We start from the raw sequence: 20,141 nt of genomic DNA, 5'->3' as shown, positions 1-20,141 counted from the left end.
CAAAATATCTGCTGTTTGAAAATACATGTCTATACAATTTTGACATGTTCAATTTCAAATATTCTATATTTAACATTTAAAAATTCAAGTTCAAAACTGTGTAAAATGCAACATAATATTAGATTAATGTTAGATTACGCTTGTAAATAATTCAGATTTATACAATTCCAATTCAGATCATTTTGTCATATGTCTAGCTCCATAGGGGTGGCAATAAAACCCTCTATTGTCAGATTTGCCCTATCTACCCCCCACCCACCCCCAAACAAAAGACAACAAAAGTCGCTGTCTATTTGCCGCCATCACTGGAGCTGCTTCTCCAAAAACATAGGCCCTGTCCCCATTGGCCCACTTCATATGCACTTTCAGTTTTGTGGATTTATGGGGGATTTTTTTTAGATTATGTCTCTCACAGTGGACATGCACCTATGATGACAATTTCAGACCCCTCCATGATTTCCAAGTGGGAGAACTTGCAAAATAGCTGGGTGTTCAAATACTCATTTTCCTCACTGTAGGTCAGATGCAGACTTATAAATCAGCCTTAAAGCTACACTGTGTGATTTTCCCCCATCTAGCGGTGAAAAGGTATATGACCATCCAGTGAATAATAGTTTCTGTTCCTCTCAATTCTGATTTCGTTTTAACAGAGGCCGATTTAGTCCAAGATTAACATGGCAATCCCCCTCTTCCCATTCGACACGGTGCCATCGAGTGTTAAAACGCGAAAGGCGAAGCTTGAATTTACGGATATGTCCCTCTTTGGCTAATGTACTTTCAAGATGAAGGAGCAACATGGCGACCAGCATTCGAACCCTCACCCGTGTGTATTTTCAATGGCATATTATAAACTTACGAGAATACTTTATTACTTGAAAGAAGTAAATATACATTAATGAGCACATATTTTTGAAAGAACTGTGTTTTTAGCTACGAATAAACTAAGGGTGTACTCACACTAGCCAGTTTGAACCATGCCCGAGTGCTTTTGACCACCAAAGCGCGGTTCGTTTGACTAGTGTGAGTGCTCCGAACAGTGCCCGGGGCGCGGCTCGATTAGCCGGCCCTGGCCTGCTTGGAAGAGGTGGGCCAGAGCACGGTTCAGTTGGTCTCGTCGCGGTTCGCATACAGTGTGAGCGCTACCGTGCTGGAGTCCGTAATCAAAGCTGCACAGTCCTTAATGCACTTCAACTGGTACCTTGCAAACCTCCTCATACAAGCAGCACGATTACGTGAAAATGTTCACGCCATTAAGGCGACAAATCTGTTTAACAACAGGCTGTGAGCGGGGCTGTGGACCACCGTGGACCAAAAGACACAAAATTATCCACAAAGAAAACAGAGCGATGGACTCCATTGTGTTCAGAGAGCGCCGCTCTTCCTGTTTATCCCGAAACCGTCGCTCCATAATGACGTAAGCGTGCTCCGGCACGAATGCTGAAACCCTCCTATGTGAGTGCAGGCCAGAGGGGGAGTGGGGAGGGGGACAATCGTAAATTACTTGGAATCGGCTATGGAGCTAATTTATTATTGACAGTTTATTCTTTTTTCCCCTGATGATTTTGTTTTTATACACTGTAGCTATATGAATGCTTTGCCTTGGTATTCAGTGTGGTTTTTCTTCTTCTCAGACATGTGTGGTCAATCGAATCACAAGCAGCTAGCCTTTAGAACGAGAGACAAATACCCATTTACACCGTTTTTCTTTTCTTTTTTCTTTTTAATCCGTATACTTTGTCCACTTTCAACTAGCTAATTCTGTCTTTGAGGGGAGTGCATGGGCGGGTAATTTTTTTCTTCTTCTTCTTCAGATTTTCGATCTAATAGACAAAATTATCGCACAATTTTACATATGAACGTGAGTGGAGAAGACAGATAGCCTGACAAGCCAGACCCACATCAAGATGTTTGGTCTGGAAACTCACCATAGACTGGGCTCAATCCGAGGGGCGGGATAAACGGTTGTCTTTCAAACTCCCTCTGCACGCGATAGGATAGCGCTACACCAACCAGAGCAACGACGGTGAAGGGGAGCTCGCTGACTGATTAAACATTCACCGTATCCGTTCGGCTAAACTCCGAATACATCTTCCCTTTTTAAGAATGACTTCAGTGCCGCTCTTTGTTCTTTTCTCAGAGGAAAGCTTAACTCCAAGTCTTCCGGAGGCGCGGGCAGAGCTGATTCGAAAGACCGCCGCCGTTTGCCAGTTTCTGTGTTTACTAGAAGACTGTGTAACTAGAAGCACGCAAACGCAACTCGGCCATCATCATTATGGCTCCGCCCGCCGACTCTATAGCCTACCTACACGATGTGATTGGGCCGTCCAGATTCTGAGGAATACAGCTCAGATAGGAATTGAGAGTTGCTAGACCACACTTGCGGGCAAATTAAATTTGCTGCCACTAGGGTGCGTCTAGATTTCTAGGCTAGAAGACAGACAAAATACGGCGAGAAGCAGCTTTGGTTTCTGCTCTGATAGCCACTCCGAACGCTGTGAGTGCATGTTAGAAATAAGAAATGGTCAGGAACATTGTACTTGGTATGTTTTTCGTCTTCAAACCAAACTTGGGTCTCCAGCCAACAAAGTTTAAATCCTGTCTGGCTAGCGCGCTTTCTAGAATATTCACGCATTGTGTCAGTAGACAGAGAGTAGGCGGTCTTTAGTGGCTGTTCGAACGCATTTGACCACACTGACCACACTCTGGAAGTGGACAAGCTCAAAACGTTTTAGGCCCTGTTTACTCCCTTTTTAAGAGTTGTCCACTTGTGCTGGACGATCGGATCTCTTCTTAATACCAGCTGTAAACGGGGCCTCCGGTATGAATGCCTCTGACCACATCACATCAGTGAAGCGGTGAGTGGATGTGACGTGCACCAGAGGGAAAGAACACAAGGCCAAATCTATATTCACTCTTGTTAGTGCAGTAGTGGTACATTTTTATATGTTTCAGAATGTTTATTTGTTTATTTAGGTAATTAATAAAGTAATGTTATTGATTATAATTAATAATTATAACTTTTTATAATTCACTGATTCTTGAAATGAGGGAAAAACTTACACTACATTAAAAAAAAATGGTATTTTTGTAAGGGTAAGGGAATTTCTAAATTTCTAAATTTAGTTTTTTTCCCTCAGTTGTAGCTTACTTTAATAAACTTATCAAAATGGCAAGATTTATTCAACATCTACAGAAACGATTACACTGCGATGATGGAGTTGACATGTTAAAGCTGTGACTGCAGAGACTTCAATATTGTTTGTTTAAAAAAAATAAAAAAATAAAAAAAAAATATATATATATATACACACACACACACACACACACACACACACACACACACAAAATCATGTTTATTTTAAAGGTAGGGTAGGCAATTTCAGAGAGGATAGCAATAGCAAGCTAGCTTTGAAAGCATGAGATCCCACCATAGACAGTAAAAGAAATGGACAGAGTGTTCCCATAGACTTCAATGGCGAAAAGTGAAGTCAATTAGAAGCACTCACTTCCTGATGGCTGAGCGAACTGCACAGGCTCAGACTGAGCTTGACGACGTAGATGTGACATGAGCAACCTGTCTGACAGTTGTAGGTCTTCTAATAGTTAAATGTTAAATGTTGTTTAAATGTTTTGTCCCGTTGCTTTTGGCTCACTATCGGCTTCTTCCCATTCTTTTCCCTTGACTTTATTGGACTTTATGTTTACATGTCCCCCCAACTGTCTCATAGACAGTAAAAGATTGTTTCTGAGCATCTCCTCCTGTCTATACGGTAATTTCTCAACTGTGCGACAGAGTCGCGTTGGTTATGACGCAATCGTTAGCCTATTGTTACAAAAACAGCTTCTACGGGGCGATAGTGTAAGATACAAGGTAATGGAGCCTTTTATGCATTGTCGTGTTTCTTTATAAATAAACAATGGACAAATGGAGTCTTTAAACGCTTCAGATGTAAAGTTATTCACTGTCAAAGTGACTCAAAAATGAATGGGAGTCAATGGGATGCTAACAGCAGGTGATGGCTTGGTTAGCAATGGCCGCCCCTATGGGTGGAACGCTTTCCGAGTGCTAGATTACCCCCTTGGATCCCACCCTCCCTTCAGAGTGTCTCCAAAGCCACGCCTCCTTCAAAACACATAAACACACAGCAAGTCTGCAACGTGCTACAAGACGAGAGACAGCATTAAATTACCTCATGTCTCAAAGCACACAACATTACAATAATAATGAACATAAACAACTTAGAGCAACATAAGCAACTTAGTTAAACAACAACTCTTGCAACACCTGACGGCTGCAGATTCATTTCGGCGTGGATAGTCTTGACATAGAAGCGCATTAATCCGTCTTAGGATGTGAACAGCTCTGGGTAGAAAGTCACGGGTTGCCATCTTGTAGTTATGGTACGGTTATGACATGCTGTGAGCGCATTGTACTGGTTCGTTGTACTGGTTCAGGAGAAACTGTAAAAGATGACTGCTGTTTATTTACTGCATCTGGTGATTCAGTGACGAAAGTGCTTTGTTTGCGAAAAATAAAATAAAATTTTACCTCTATATTTACAAAATATTATCCAAAGCGTGTTCATGAAATAACTTCCAGTTTTGAGTCAACACTACACATGGATTGCAGGTCAATATTTTCATAAACAAAGTGTAAATTATATTTTATGTGCAAACAAACCACTCGCGTCGCTTTCATAAAATTGAGGTAAAACCACTAGAGTACAACCACTACAACCACTACTTGTATTGTATTACATATGAAGTCTTTTATATCGTTTTGGACCTTGAATGTGTAAATTGCGTTGCTCCCAATGGAGGGGGAGAAAGCTCTCAGATTTAATCAAAAATATTGTTATTTGTGTTCAAAGATGAACAAAGGTCTTGCAGGTGTGGAACAACATGAGAGTAATTAATGACAGAATTTTCATTTTTGGGTGAATTAACCCTTTAACTAAAAACAGAAATCCTCAAGAAAATCTGGGTATATATGAAATGGGTTTTACTAAATTGTTAAAGATGTTTCAGTGCAATATAACTGGTCATTGAACATTGCATCACATCTGAGAGACACACTCAAATCAAAAGACAGCAACTGAATCCTGTCTCTTTTCAACCTCATGGGGCTTTCTGGATTTACGCTTGATCTGGCAAGACATTGATAATGCTAGTCAATCTCAGCGTATCCAGCTGTGTGAGCTAGTTTATGGTCTCATGATCACTCAAATGCTCCACAAGCCCACTGACTTTAACACTTTAAAAATAGTCCAGTTCCCCACAGGAAAAGAACAATTACATGGTTTGTGAGCATCTTCATCCCAGTGACTTTAACAATTTGTTGAGGTTTGCTGGTACAAATACGAACACAATAGCTCTTCATATCATGAGTATATTCAAAACATTTAAAGAACTGGGTTGCTCAAGCTTGACTTTAAGTGATATTGAAAGTATGGTGTGGTGAACAAAATGGTGTATGGTGTGGTGAACAAAACCTGTGATTTGTGAACTTTCATTGAAGCTGGGAATGTGTCATGATGAATAGGTAGCAAGGCTGCTTTCTCTCAGAAATTTGTTTTGGGCCCTTATTTACTTTAGAACTTGACATTTTTATTTAATAGCTCCACTCTTTTCCTCTGTGCCCCTTTCAAGCAACAGTAGAATATAAAACGTGCAAGAAAAAGGGTGCAATGCGACACAAGTGTTTTTTTTGCTAGTTTCAGCCCGAAGCAGTTATCGTTTTCACATCCTGCCAAGTTGTTTGAATAGTAAATGCCAGAGGTGGTAAAAGTACTCAAAAGTTATACTCGAGTGAAAGTATATATACCTAAATAAAAAAATACTCCAGTAAAAGTAGAAAGTCCTCCATCACTTCAAACATCACTTGAGTAAAAGTACAAAAGTATCAGATTTAAAACGTACTCAAGTGCCGAAAGTAAAAAGTAAATATTCAAATTAACTGTAAATATCAATAATTAAGCAGATAAAATCCTTTGGGACTGATATGCAATGCTTTAATTGAACAAATGATAAGATTAGATACTGCAATTAAGAATTTGTTAGATTTGCAATTAATAGGAGACAATGAAGCACCTTAACGCAGTATAGGGGGTTAAACTTAAAATAGACATGTTCCATAACATTATCTCCATAAACAGATGAGGAGCAAGATACTATTAACTAATTCAAAATTAATTCAAAAGCCAGAACCACAATGACATATTATGTAACAATTAGTTAATAGTCATGTGCCTCAACAAGTAAAGTCATAATATAATTTTGCCAATTTTTATGATTAATGATTAATTAAACAGACAACTGAGAGTCGGAATGCATGGCTTTGAATACATGAATTTACATTATTAGTTAATGTAATATGTTATTAGGGAATTAATGATGTCATATTTAATTAATAGCAATTAATATATTACTTAATCTATTAATCATAGAGAATGTTCATTAGTTGCTGATGCAGTAATCATTAATAAATGGTTTAGTTCTTCATTAGTAATACATTAACTCATGATTATCTGTGCATTAGTTAGGCATGAATTATAATAGTGCACCTGTATTGTAAAATGTTACTGATGTTTTCATAGTAAATTGTGTGCCGCAAAATAAAAAAGTTGGGCAAACACTGAGCTAACGTTAGTGTGGCAAACCTGACTTGTCAGCTTTTCCAAGTCTATACCCGACTGGATCATCCATGACCGACCAGACCGGTTTGGAAATCAAGTGTAATAAATACTTAATACATGGGGAAATGTATTGGAGTAAAAAGTAAACTTTGCCTTTAATATTGTAGTGGAGTAAGAGTAAAAGTAGATGCAAATAAAATATACTCAAGTAAAGTACAGATCCCCGAAAAAAATACTTAAGTAAAGTATCAAAGTATTTTTACTTGATTACTTACCACCCCTGGTAAATGCATTTGTGCCCATTTGTGCGCCTATAAGAGTGCTGGTGTGAAAACGAGGTGTATGTTAATACTTAACATAAATAATAGGCTCTAAAAAATTCTACATAATTTCTAATTTTGCTTAAAGCATTTCTATAAAGCAATAAGCATTAAATGCTGTGTATTACAGCGATTTGACCACAGATATAAACATTTATATTTATTAGCCTTAAAATTGGGAGCCTTACATTTTATTTGTGAATTTCTAATGGGGTTGTAGAATATGTTTTAGACTTATAAATAAACATACTTGAAAATATACTTTAACATTTTGTACTAAAACATAAATTATCAGTCAAATCGTGATTTTTGCAGCTGTTATAAACTTGTTATGAACTTGCACTTAAAACAAACTGAAAGTAAACAGTAAAATTAAAATGTATAGATATTTTAAGAAGGAAATAATTTACCTGTTGAGAGTGTGTTGACAGTTTGTGTTACTGGATGGCTAAACTCCAGAAAATCAGTAATGAGGTGGTGGCTTTGACAGTTACAGATTTGAAAAAGAAAAAGGCGGGAAAAAGAACCATTTTAGTGTTTAGGCCCCATCTACACTAGTGCATTTTAACACATGACTTATTTGAAAACTCTTCAGACACTGTTTTAGTTTGAAAACTCTGGGGTTGCTTTTCATTCTAAATGGACCAAAACGAAGACTTTTAAAAGCGATGACATGGCTGCCGTTGGTGGCTATTGTATTATGATACTTTTGGGAAACGCACCCCAGAGCGTCTCTCTCAACGGCTCTGCAACATACCAGCCTTGACGACCGTGTAAACAAAAACACAGAGATGGAACTGCATGATTGGGTGACTTTGTGGTCCTTTTTAGCAGCCGTTGTGCAGTTAAACGCCGTATTGTATAATACTGCAGCTGTCTACATGCACAAGTGGCAACTGTTTACACATGTACGCGCATGCCCAGTGCGCATGAGTCATGTGACAGGCGTTTTTTGGTCGTGGAGTGTAGACAGAGATCATTTCTGAAACAGTGGAAAACGCATTAGTGAACGCACTATAAAGATGGCCTTTAAGTTCCTCTGACGTGTTCTTTAAAATTAGCATTTTTGTCAGGCTCCTATGGGTTTCTACCTAATAACCAGTAGGCTACTTCTGAATGGGCTAAGGCTGGGATTTAGATGGTTTGAAGTAAAAGCATTTGCATTTGATGAACGAATGTGTGGAGAGCATTCACTTGGTATCGTTAGCTAATTTTTGACCGAGGTGGCTTTAAGAGCTTTTGCATTGAAAGTCTTCATGGTTCTAAATAGAACTGTCACTACATGTAAAGAAGCATCTTTTTTTCAGAGTGTAGATTTACATACAGATTGAAGGATTGCAGAGCTCAATGATGATAAATAATAAATGTTCTAGCAAGTATAGCCTAATCTGTAAAACTTTACAATGAGGTCTCATTTTTTAACATTAGTTAATACTAACATGACTAATCATGAGCAGTACATTTGTTAGCCTACTGTATTTGTTAATATTTGTTTGCTTGTCGTTGGTTAATAAAATATAGCTGTTTATGGTATGTTCATGTTAGTTCACATTGCATTAACTAATGTTAACAAGATTTTAATCATGTACAGTAACATGTTAACTTATGAATTTAACTAACCTTAACTAATGAACCTTATTGTAAAGTGTTACTGCCTCATCATTATCCTAACCGTGGAAGTTTATGGTTGCCAAGCAACGTATACAATAGGTGTATTACTGTACAATGAGCAGAGGTTGGAACAGAATGTTTTACTACAGCTTTGAGGACCGCTCAGAATAATATATACATACTATAACTATCTTGTTATAAATTCCTAATCTATATTGTAATTGTCTTTTTTTGTCAAGAAGATGAGTTCAGTGTAAGTGAAATGTGTGTTGGATCATCTCTTCTGTGAGTGGATAACAGATTTAGCTAATCGTTCTTCAGGGCCAATGAACAGGCTGATAGAAGTGTTGTAATTATGGTGAAAGTGATTCAGTGATGAGCAGTTACCCTGTTAGTCATTCCATTTACATTTTCCAGTGTTTCTTTGGGCAGCCAATTAGGAGAGTTGCAAATTAGGTGCATAATTAGCAGCCAATCAAGAAGAATTGTAATTTGCTTAATGGGTAGAAGGATTTTAGTTTTGCAGGTCTTTCACCTTGACGTATAATTACTGATCATCACAATGTGCAAAAATATGCCAAACATCACATCTGTGAACTTTAATTGTCAAATAAGCTTAGACAGCTTGGCCTTTCCATTTGTGGCGCCGTTGTAGAAGTATCTTTAGGCTGTGAAATAATTTCATAATTGTTTTCCACTTACTAATCATTACAGTGTTTGTGCTAAAGCAAGGCGCGGGTTGTGTGTTGGGCAGGCTAAATGTCAAACTGTCATGCTGATTAACAAAATGCAGGAAACTGATTTGTATTCTCGTGTTTCTGTCATAATTGGTGTGAGCAGCTTTTTGATGCAAGTAATTGGTGAGTGTTTTAACAGGTCAAACATTCTTATTATCTCCAACAAAAGTGCTTTATAAATATGATTTAATTGACTATTTTGCCCTTTTTATATTTGAAAGTATTAAAAATATCAGCTAGTTGCAGTATTCATATTTCATATCATCAACGTGTCATATTTCAGACGTATCCTCTCTTTTATCACTGCTGGATGAAATTTCTTTGCGTGAACTCTTGCCTCTGTGACAGTTGCCACAGGACATCTCCAGAGAGGTTTATAGCGTGACCTTGGGGCATAAGTTCTGAATATGGAAATTGCTTTCCTTTTTAGGCTCTGATTAAGTGGCCTTGCACACAGCATTCTATGCCTATTAAGTATTTAATGTCTGTTTAATGAATGCTCTTATTAAATACCTCTGATGAGTTCTGAAACCTCATAATGAATTTGACATGGTGTCCATGAGCTCCTGTGAAAATTAGCCATTTAGTCTAATGTCTGATTATCGTCCATTACATGTCCAGCTGTGGTTAGAGGTACTGACCTGTGAATAAGATGCGCAGTACAGTGGATTTTGGACCTTGTATAAATTATTTAAATGTATTTATTTGTTTGGTGCATTACATTTCAGGGTGTTATTTGCTGTCTTAAGTTATCAAATCTTGTTATACCAAATTGTATGTTGCTAAAACTGTCAGTTTCAAACCTGTACATTTATACTATTTTTAAGAAAATTAAAAATATAATTTTTGTATTTAATATATTTGCAAACGTATTGGGACACCCCTCAAATCATTGTGAATCCAGTCACTTCAATTGACACAGGTGTATAAAATCAAGCATCCATGCATGCAGACACTTCTGCAAACATTTGTGAAAGAATGGGTCACTCTCAGGAGCTCAGTGAATTCAAGCATGGTACCGTGATTGCCACCTGTGCAATAATTCCAGTCTTAAAATGTCCTCACTAATAAATATTCCATTGTCAACTGTTAGTGGTATTATAACAAAGTAGATGCAACTGGGAAAAACCGCAACTCAGCCATGAAAAATCAGAGAGTGGGGTCAGTGCATGCTATGAGTTAATAACTACAGACCTTTAGATTAGCTCAAGAACAGTGTGTAGAGAGCTTCATGGAATGGGTTTCCATGGCCGAGCAGCTGCATCCAAGCCTTACATCACCAAGTGCAATGCAAAGTGTCAGATGCAGTGTGTAAAGCACACCTCCACTGGACTCTTGTGCAGTGATCACTCTCCTCTGTTTGGCAAACCGATGGACGAGTCTGGGTTTGGCAGTTGCCAGGAGAACAGTACTTGTCTGACTGCATTGTGTAGAGTGTAAAGTTTGGTGGAGGGGGGATTATGACATGGGGTTGTTTTTCAGGGGTCTGGCCTTCTCATCCAACATCAGTGTCTGATCTCACAAATGCACTTCAAGAACAATGGTCAACAATTCTCATAAACACACTCCTAAACCTTGTGGAAAGCCTTCCCAGAAGAGTTGAAGCTGTTAGCTGCAAAGGGTGGGCAAACTCCATATTAAACCCTACAGATTAAGAATGGGATGTCATTAAAGTTCATGTGCATGTAAAGGCAGACGTCCCAAAACTTTTTGGCAATAGAGTGTATATGTAACGATTTTTAATATAACATATACATTTAATATAACGATTTTGTATATGTAACGACAAAATATAATTGTAATTAAAGGAAATAATAAATGTACATTTTCATTGGTGGTTTTAGATTTTTGGACTTCACTGTACATGTAATTGATGATTGTAGTATACTCAGCATCTAGGTTGTAATTGCAATAATACATTTCAAGCATACAGTTTGATGCCATTTATGACAAGTTTGGAGGTCAGAAATCGCTTCTCTGCTCAATTCTAAATGCCAAAAGTTGAGAACTGTTCTCTTTTCCCCTCTCTCTTTCACACACATACACTCCTTCTATTTGACTTACAAAGGACATAATGATAGTGAGCAAGTCCTTTTGTCACTGATGAGATAAATATTTATGAGCGGGCGTGGAGGCGATTGAACCAGCTTTCTTTGGACCGAGGGGCTTCATTAAACGCCAGGGCAAATCACTGAGGTCATGCAACTGAGTGAGATCCACGTCTGCAGTTCACGGCGTGGGCTCTCTGAAGTGCCCATCAGTGGGCTGCTATGTAGACATGTAAAAAAAAATCTCCACATGCTGGTATCTTCATATCAAAGACAGCTGATTACCACCAAATATTTCAAATTGCACTTCCCTCTTTCCCTCTTCAGCATCAAGAGTCCCTTCAATCCCATCGCTGCCTCTTTTCTCTTATTCTTCACTGACAAGTCTGTGTACGGGGGCCTCAAGAACGCACGATGAATTGCATAAAATGAAGAACACATCTGTTGGTTCATTGCAGTGATGGTAAAATGACATTTGGTGGACTGTAAAAAATGAGTAAATAATGCTGAATTTTTTTTAAAAATGATTGTAGTAGTTAGTTGTTGCTTATTTATTGTTCCAAAGTTCTAACACCTCCAACTTTCAGGAACACAAGTTTTTTTTTTATATCTCAAATTGATGTTAGGATATGATTGTTCTTTAACTTAAAATGATCAGTTGTGTTGGATTGGGTAGCATATTATATTGGTGCATTATAATGTTTTTTGTCTTATTATGGCCAAAGACTTTAGATATACAAAGAAGATGCACTTATATTAATATAAATGGAAAAAAATGCAAGATGGACAAATAAGTCTCGCCGTATAAATAAAAGAGCTAATCACATCACTGCAGCTGCCGTTAGAAGCTCTGGTTGGTCCAGCCTGAAAAATGCAGGGTTTTTTAATCATGATTTGAGAATTTACAAATAAAATATATGAGTCAGTTGTTTTCAGATTTCATTGGTGATTTCAAATATGAAAATGAATCGTACAAGTGGTGAACAGGAGAATTTGATTCAAAGATAGGTACTTGCATGACAGTGTATACAATATAACCCGAGAGGCATTTCAAAGATGGCTGCCATGTGAAATGTCTTGCCTGAAAGAGAATTTGTAAGTGCTTATATGATGATTTTTTATGTAATCATGTCATTTTTGAAAAGCAATTTTTGTTTAATTTTTGTATTAAATTATCAAAAAATCACTAGAACAATGTTATACGTTTTGTTGACTTGTGCACTTGCATTATCCCAAACGTTTTCAATAATGTTTAAATCCAGAGAAAACCATTTTAAACAATGTAAAGGCCTGTGTCATTTTGTCACCTTTCAATGACATCATATCTGCCTTGCCTTCAGTTTCCGGTTTTATAAAGACACTTTAATATATCATGCGAGTAACTGTTTGGATACCTTTATTGGGTTTGTCTTATTGTTTGAATCACTCGTTTTCTTGGCTTACCGTGAGTTACATGTCTCTACCATGTCTCAGAGACGACGCTATTTTGTCAAGATTCATAATCAAAAAAGGCTTTGTTTGTATTTTCACCACATGTCCAGCTTTTCAAGCTAATTTTTGCCTTTTAAAAAGTTTTACAAACACCACCATTTTTTTTACAGTGTGTGCTGACTTGAGCAGTATATCTGCAAAGTTTTCCAGTCTCTTCCCTCAGTTGTGAGTGAGTTACTCTCTGTATTGCTCAGTAAACATAGTGGAGATTCTTCATGTGGTTTGAGTTGGTGGGAAAAGGCAGATATTCTTTCAAACAGCCAGTGCCGACGGGTTAGCCTGTGTCTAGAGGTGATAGCTGAATGACCTTGTCCTGTCCATCTCTGTGTGATAAGATGATCTGACAGATAACTCCCGTGAGCCCCTGGACATATGCTGCTTCATAGCACTCCAACTCTGACAACAGCATGTTGTTCTGAATATATCTATCTTCTCCTTGGGATGCCATCTTGCTCAGTTGAACTATTAAAAATGCATGAGGAGAGTTGTTTGTGTGTGTATGAAGTGACATCTCAATACTGCAAACACCACTGTTGTGCTGATCATAACTTTTTTATTATTTAAACACACACACACACGCATGTCTGGTTCTCTATCTTTGTGGGGAATTTCCATAGACGTAATGGTTTTTATACCGTACACATCGTATTTTCTATCCCCCTACACTGCCCTGCCCCTAAACCTACCCATCACAGGAAACATTCTGCATTTTTACTTTATCAAAAAAACTCATCCTGTATGATTTATAAGCCTTTTGAAAAGTGGGGACCGCTGGCTGGTCCCCACAAGGTAATCTCAGGTTTTACTATCCTTATGGGGACATTTGGTCCCCACAATGAAATATAAACCAGGGCACACATATACACACACACACGTTTGTTTTTGTGACATGGGAGGATATTCTATAGGCGTAATGGTTTTCACTGCCCCTGCCCCTGAACCTACCCATCACAGGAAACATTCTGCATTTTTCCTTTCTCAAAAAAACTTATTCTGTATATTTACAAGCATTTTGAAAAGTGGGGACATGGCCAATGTCAGGTTTTACTATCCTTATGGGGACATTTGGTTCCACATAGGGTTCGTGAGAGACTGGTCACAAATTTCTTCAAATCAGCGTCAGTCTATGATCAGAGTCATGATGTGCGTCAATCAGAGCGAAGAGCCTACCAGCTATCAGCTCAAGCACCAATCACAACATCCCTAAATCTTCAATGTTCAGGCGAAACATGCTGCACTATATAAGGTACAGTAGGGCCCAAAGGTCTGATATCATTAGTAAAAATGCTTGGATTTTTTCAAGCTTTTTTCTGATTACCAAGTCCAATAAAAAATGTTGTATAACATTTCAAACTTTTAAAAATAAAGTTTCCATTTTTGGTTCTTTAGTTTGCCCCCCCAAAATTATTTCTGTCATTAATTACTCACCCTTGTGTCTTTCCAAACCCGTGTACCAAACCCGCTACACTGTGTGATATTTTTCCCCATCTAGCAGTGAAAAGGTATATGACCATCCAGTGAATATTAGTTTCTGTTCCTCTCAATTCCGATTTCGTTTGAACTCCTACGGTGGCCGATTTAGTCCAAGATTAACATGGCAATCCCCCTCTTCACATTCGACAAGGTGCTATCGAGTCTTAAAACGCGAAAGGCGAAGCTTGAATTTACGGGTATGTCCCTCTTTGGCTAATGTACTTTCACGATGGAGGAGCAACATGGTGACCAGCATTCGAACCCTCACCTGTGTGTATTTTCAATGGCATATTATAAACTTACGAGAATACTTTATTACTTGAAAGAAGTAAATATACATTAATGAGCACATAGATTTTTGAAAGAACTGTGTTTTTAGCTAAGAAGAAACTAAAAAAGTTACACAGTGTAGCTTTAAAGGGTTAGTTCACCCAAAAATGAAAATTCTGTCATTAATTAATCACCCTCATGTCGTTCAACACCCTTTGTTCATATTTGGAATACAAATAATTTTTTGTTGTTGTTGAAATACGATGGCTCAGAATGGCCTCCTTTGACACCAATGTCATTTCCTCTCTCTAGACCCATGAAAAGCACTAAAGACGTTGTTACAAAGTCCATCTCACTAGAGTGGCTCTACAATCATTTTATGAAGACACGAGAATAGTTTTTGTGCGCAAAAACAGCAACTTAATAAAGACTTTTATATTGATTTCAAAACAAGGCTACCTGAAGCATCGGAGATTAATGAATCAGCGTATCGATTCATGATTCGGATTGCCAAAGACATGGTGGTTTTAACTAAAGATCCTTTTTTTCTTCTTTTAAAAAAGGTGATCATTTAAAACACAGCTGAAAAAGCTTTGTGTGCATTTAATATAATATTCAAATATAATCTCTTCAAAACACTGGTAGTGTTATCTGAGGAAACAATAAATAGTAGGGGTTGCGATGTTCCATTTGCACAAAATTACTCTTGTGAACAGGTTCCTTTTATGTCAGCTGAAAACATTCACAAAATAGCCCTGCAGTTGTTTGGGATTCAGGAGTTTCATTTAACCTCACTCGGTCAATCAGTGAATCAACAAATAACTGAACTAGTGAAAACTCCTCACTAATTTTTCAGTTCAGTTTTTTAATTAATTGTAGGCCTACGTTAATTGTTACTGTGATGTACATCAGTCTGTTACCTGACTGATTGTTTATATGACATGTTAAATGTACAGTTTTGTTATGTATGAAGTAATGGTAATACTTTACAATAAGGTTTTAACATTAGTTAACTAATTGTGTTAACATGAACTAAGAATGAACAATACTTCCACTGCATTTATAAAACTAAATTTGTGTTAATTTCAACATTTACATTATTCAAATCAGAAGTTGTATTTGTTAACATTAGTTAATGCACTGTGAACTAATGTGAACAAAGGATGAACGACTGTATTTTTTTAAAAATTAATTACACTGTACAAAAATACAGTATTTGTTCATCTTTGTTAATGTTACACTGTAAAAAGAAAAAAAGTCTCCAATTGAAAATTTTCAAGTGACTGATCACATCTAAATTTTTCAGTTGGCAGAATTGAATTTCTGTAAATTAAATTGCATCAATTCACAGACTTTAAATTCAGCCAACTGAAAATTGTACGTGATCAGTCACTAGAAAATGTTAAGTTGGAGACCTTTTTTCTTTTTACAGTGTTACATTAACAAAGATTAACAAAAACTGTAAGTATACTGCATTGTTATTTCATCTTGCAGTTAATAGTAATACATGAACTAATGTTAACAAATGAGAACTTATTGTGTTACTAAAGTAACAAGTCAGCAACATCACTTGTAACGAAAGTACGAAAAGTTCTCTTGTCATTGTGACAAATTTGCTTATTAATGACCTAATAGTTCTAAAACATATATTTTGAATTAATTTTATATAAATGTTTATTTCATTTTTTCTCCACTTTTAGCTGTGAAACACAAGTGACCATTACAGTTTCCTCTTTTTGTTCATCTATCAAAAGCTTTATTTATTTAAAAGATTGGATTCTGTGTCAAGGGCTGCCTATCATCCTCTCCACAGCCATTTAGACAAACAACTCAATCCTGTTTCACTTTCGAACAGGAAAATCAATTATTCTTCTGGGCAACATCTAAATGGTTTCACACAAGGACCTGTTTTTGTCACCTAAATACCTTTTACGGCTAAATGGAATTTGATGTGAAGACGCAAGAATAGCCTGAGCGCACTGTAAAAGATATATTGAAATAAAGCAGAATTGTCTGTGAAAGGATCAAAAATATCTCCAAATGTGACTTCAATTGCAAGTGTGATAGTGAGATGCGCTTCCCGAGTCCTGCAGCACCCAACTCTGGTAACCCACTGTGGCCTCTGAGAGCTTTTTTTCCCTCTCCATTATTGTTGGGTTCATTCTGACCCACCTGTCCACTGGGAAACACACATGAGTGATTGTAAGCTGGCTTTAATCTGTCTGGCAGTGCTGTGCCTGGAGAGGGCTGCAGGTGGCTGAGACCAGCAGAGCCGATGCCAACAGCACAGTGCGCCCTAATACACAAAGCCCTAAGAGCTGCACAACTCCAGCACAAACAGATCCTCAGTTGAACTGTACGCATTTCAAAAGCTTCAGATTTCAGAAATAATTGCATAAGTGTAATACTAGAAGGCAGGATTTAATTGCAAGTAAAAGGCTCTTTATTGAGAACAGCAGCACAGACGATGACAGAGAGATGTAGATCCAGAGCGAAGGAAACGTTTGGTAGCGCAGGGACGCTGCAGACAACCCAGACCTCTGGCAAGAGAATGCTGAAGGTGGATGATGAAGACGACGACGACGACGACGACGACGACGACAAACACACAGGACACTGGCAACGGCAGGAGAAACACAGGAACAGGCGGGACACAGGAACATCCAAACAACGCTCTGACAAAGACAGGTAGAATGCAGTGAGACTATAGGGTGTGATGATGATCTGCAGCTGGTGTGCTGATCAGCTGCGGCAGGTGGAAACACTGATCTGCCAAGCAGCGGCTTCACCCCAACACAGACACACATACATACACATGAGAATGAGACAACAAATTCATGAACCATGACTGTACCTCTCCCCCTAGGAGTGTCTCCTGATGCTCCCAGGAGAACCTATCTGTTGATTGTAATCATCGATAAGTGAGTGGTTCAAGATGTCCCTAGCAAGAACCGAACGTCTCTCCTCCGGACCGTAATCTTCCCAGTCCACAGGGTACTGAAAACCATGTCCTCTCCGTCTCAAGTCCAGAATACGATTAATCGAATAAGTGGGTTCCTCATTCTTCGAATCACGGCGGTGGGGGAACTGGGACTGGCGGATTAAGGTGGGAATGAAAAACAGGCTTCAATTTGGATCCAAGAAAAGCAGGGTGAATTTTCCTGTATGCAGGAGGAAGTTTGAGGTGGACTGCCACCGGACTAATGATCTTGGCGAGAGTGAAAGGGCTGATAAATTTGTGAGCAAGTGTTATTGTGTTATTAGACAAGGAGCGGAGCGGATGTTCTTTAGTAGAAAGCCACACTTTTTGACCCACAACGTATACGGGAGGCTTAGACCGGTGGCGATCGACTTTAGCCTTAGTGCGCGCTCCCACCTGGAGTCTCACAGGCTCTGGTCCATGTGCAGTGGCACCTCTGGGCAAAGGCGCGAGCGGAGGGGACCGCGACTTCGGAATCCAGACTAGGAAAAATTGGTGGCTGGTAACCTAGACTACACTCAAAAGGCGAAAGGCCCATGGATGACACTGGTAACGCGTTATGAGCAAACTCAACCATAGAGTTGTTGGCTCCAGGATGAAGGGTTCTTGGACTCCAAATATCACAACACTCTCTCCAGATCCTAATTGGCTCGCTCAGTTTGACCATTGCTCTGGGGGTGATAACCCGAAAACAGACCAACTGTCGCCCCTAGTAACTTACAAAACTCTTTCCAAAATTTGATCACAAAATGGGAACCTCTGTCAGACCATGTCCATCGGGAGGCCATGTAACCGAAAGACGTGCTCTACAACAGCCACCGCTGGCTGAGGGTAATTTGGGCAAGGGAATAAAATGCACTGCCTTTGAGAACCGGTCCACTACGGTCAAAACAACCATCATGTCATTAGAGGTCGGGAGGGCGGTGACATAAATATAGCGCTATGTGGGACCGGGGTTTCAAAGGAATCCCAAGCAGCTGAAGAAACCCTTTAGGAGGTCGGTTAGACGTCTTACCAATGGCACAAATTGAACAAGCCAAGACAAAACAGCGGATGTCGCGAGCCATAAATGGCCACCAGAATCACTGCTTTATTAAACTGCAAGTGCGGCTTACTCCTGGATGGCAAGCGATGTTGGAACAGTGATCCCATTGAATGACTTCGGACTGTAATTTCTCCGGTACAAATAATTGACTCGGTGGGCAACCGGCCGGAGGCGTTGCTACTTCTAAGGCCATCTTGACCTTCGATTCGACCTCCCATGTGAGTGCAGAGATAACTATCTTCTTGGCAAAATGCACTCAGGAGTAAAAGGGCGTTTGGAAGGATCAAAAATGCAAGATAAAGAATCAGGTTTGATGTTTTTAGACCCAGGGCAGTACGAGAGAGAAAAGTCAAAACGTCCGGAAACAGATGCCCACCGAGCCTGCCTGGAGTTAAGTCTTTAGGCAGATCTAATATATTCAAGGTTCTTATGATCGGTCCAAACTATAAGACGCTTTATTTAGACGCTTCCGTACGGAAAGTCAGAGGTTGAAGAGCAAAGAACATAGAACATTGTGTGACACACTGTATTTTTGGCCATCAGCTAACGTCTTCTATCCACTCCCCTATAGTACACGGATCTGGTAGCTGAATACCATTTGATAAAATCAACTTTTAAAAATAATTTTCTCTGTTTGTGTTGCTTAATCCACTCGCGTAGCTTGAGATGCCGCCGATTCTCGGCATAGTTTGTTGCCAAAATGCGCGCGCATACGTTGCTACGTCATCATTGTGTACAAACAGTAAAAGGGTCTATAGGCTATAAGAAAAATAAATGATTGCATGGACAATTCCTATCCCCAGTGTCTCTCTTTCTGTAAGGGAAATTTAAAAGATAGATTCTGGAAACAAAATCTAAATTTAGCTGGATCAGTCTGGTCGGGAATAAAACAATTTATAGCGGGTGAGCACCGAGTGAATTTTACGCGCGAGTTGAATGGTGCGGTGAGGAATAGCGGGAGCGGGACGAAAATACAGCCCCACACAGTTTATATTTTGAAGGCTATTTAAAGAAAGTGTATGAAAAAAGAGAAAGAAACAGCGAAAAGGGTGATAATGGACTGATTCATCTTCTTGAGAGAATGGTTGAGAAATAAATAGCATTTCAAATTTGGGAAATTAAAGTTTATCTTGGTTGCTCAGGGCTAAACATTTTATTTACTCAAGCGTTTGCGCTGTTGTGTTCAATAGTATCCAGGCTACACTTGAGTTACCAACCGCTATACCGTCTTTAACTGGAAATCTAAATGAGTGCCGTGGGAATGCGGATCACCAGTGTGCTATGAATTCTAGGATAGGGAAGGTTGGGAAGTTGTGGAAAGTGCTGCGTTCCAGTTCGTTTTTATCATTCCCTTCACTCGCTAATTTCCCTCCGTCTCGTTCAATCGGATGTGGGTCATTGCTTGCATGAGTGCCCACTATACTGCCGGAAACTTTGCAATGGACTGAACTGGAACGCCCTGAGCCCTTGATCACTTGCAATCCACTATGGAGTTGATTTTTTTTTTTTTTTTTTTTTTTTTTACGTGATT

The sequence above is a fragment of the Pseudorasbora parva genome, chromosome 18 (assembly GCF_024679245.1).
Source record: "Pseudorasbora parva isolate DD20220531a chromosome 18, ASM2467924v1, whole genome shotgun sequence".
Taxonomy (NCBI): domain Eukaryota; kingdom Metazoa; phylum Chordata; class Actinopteri; order Cypriniformes; family Gobionidae; genus Pseudorasbora; species Pseudorasbora parva.
Note: the sequence above shows the minus strand (reverse complement) of the source record.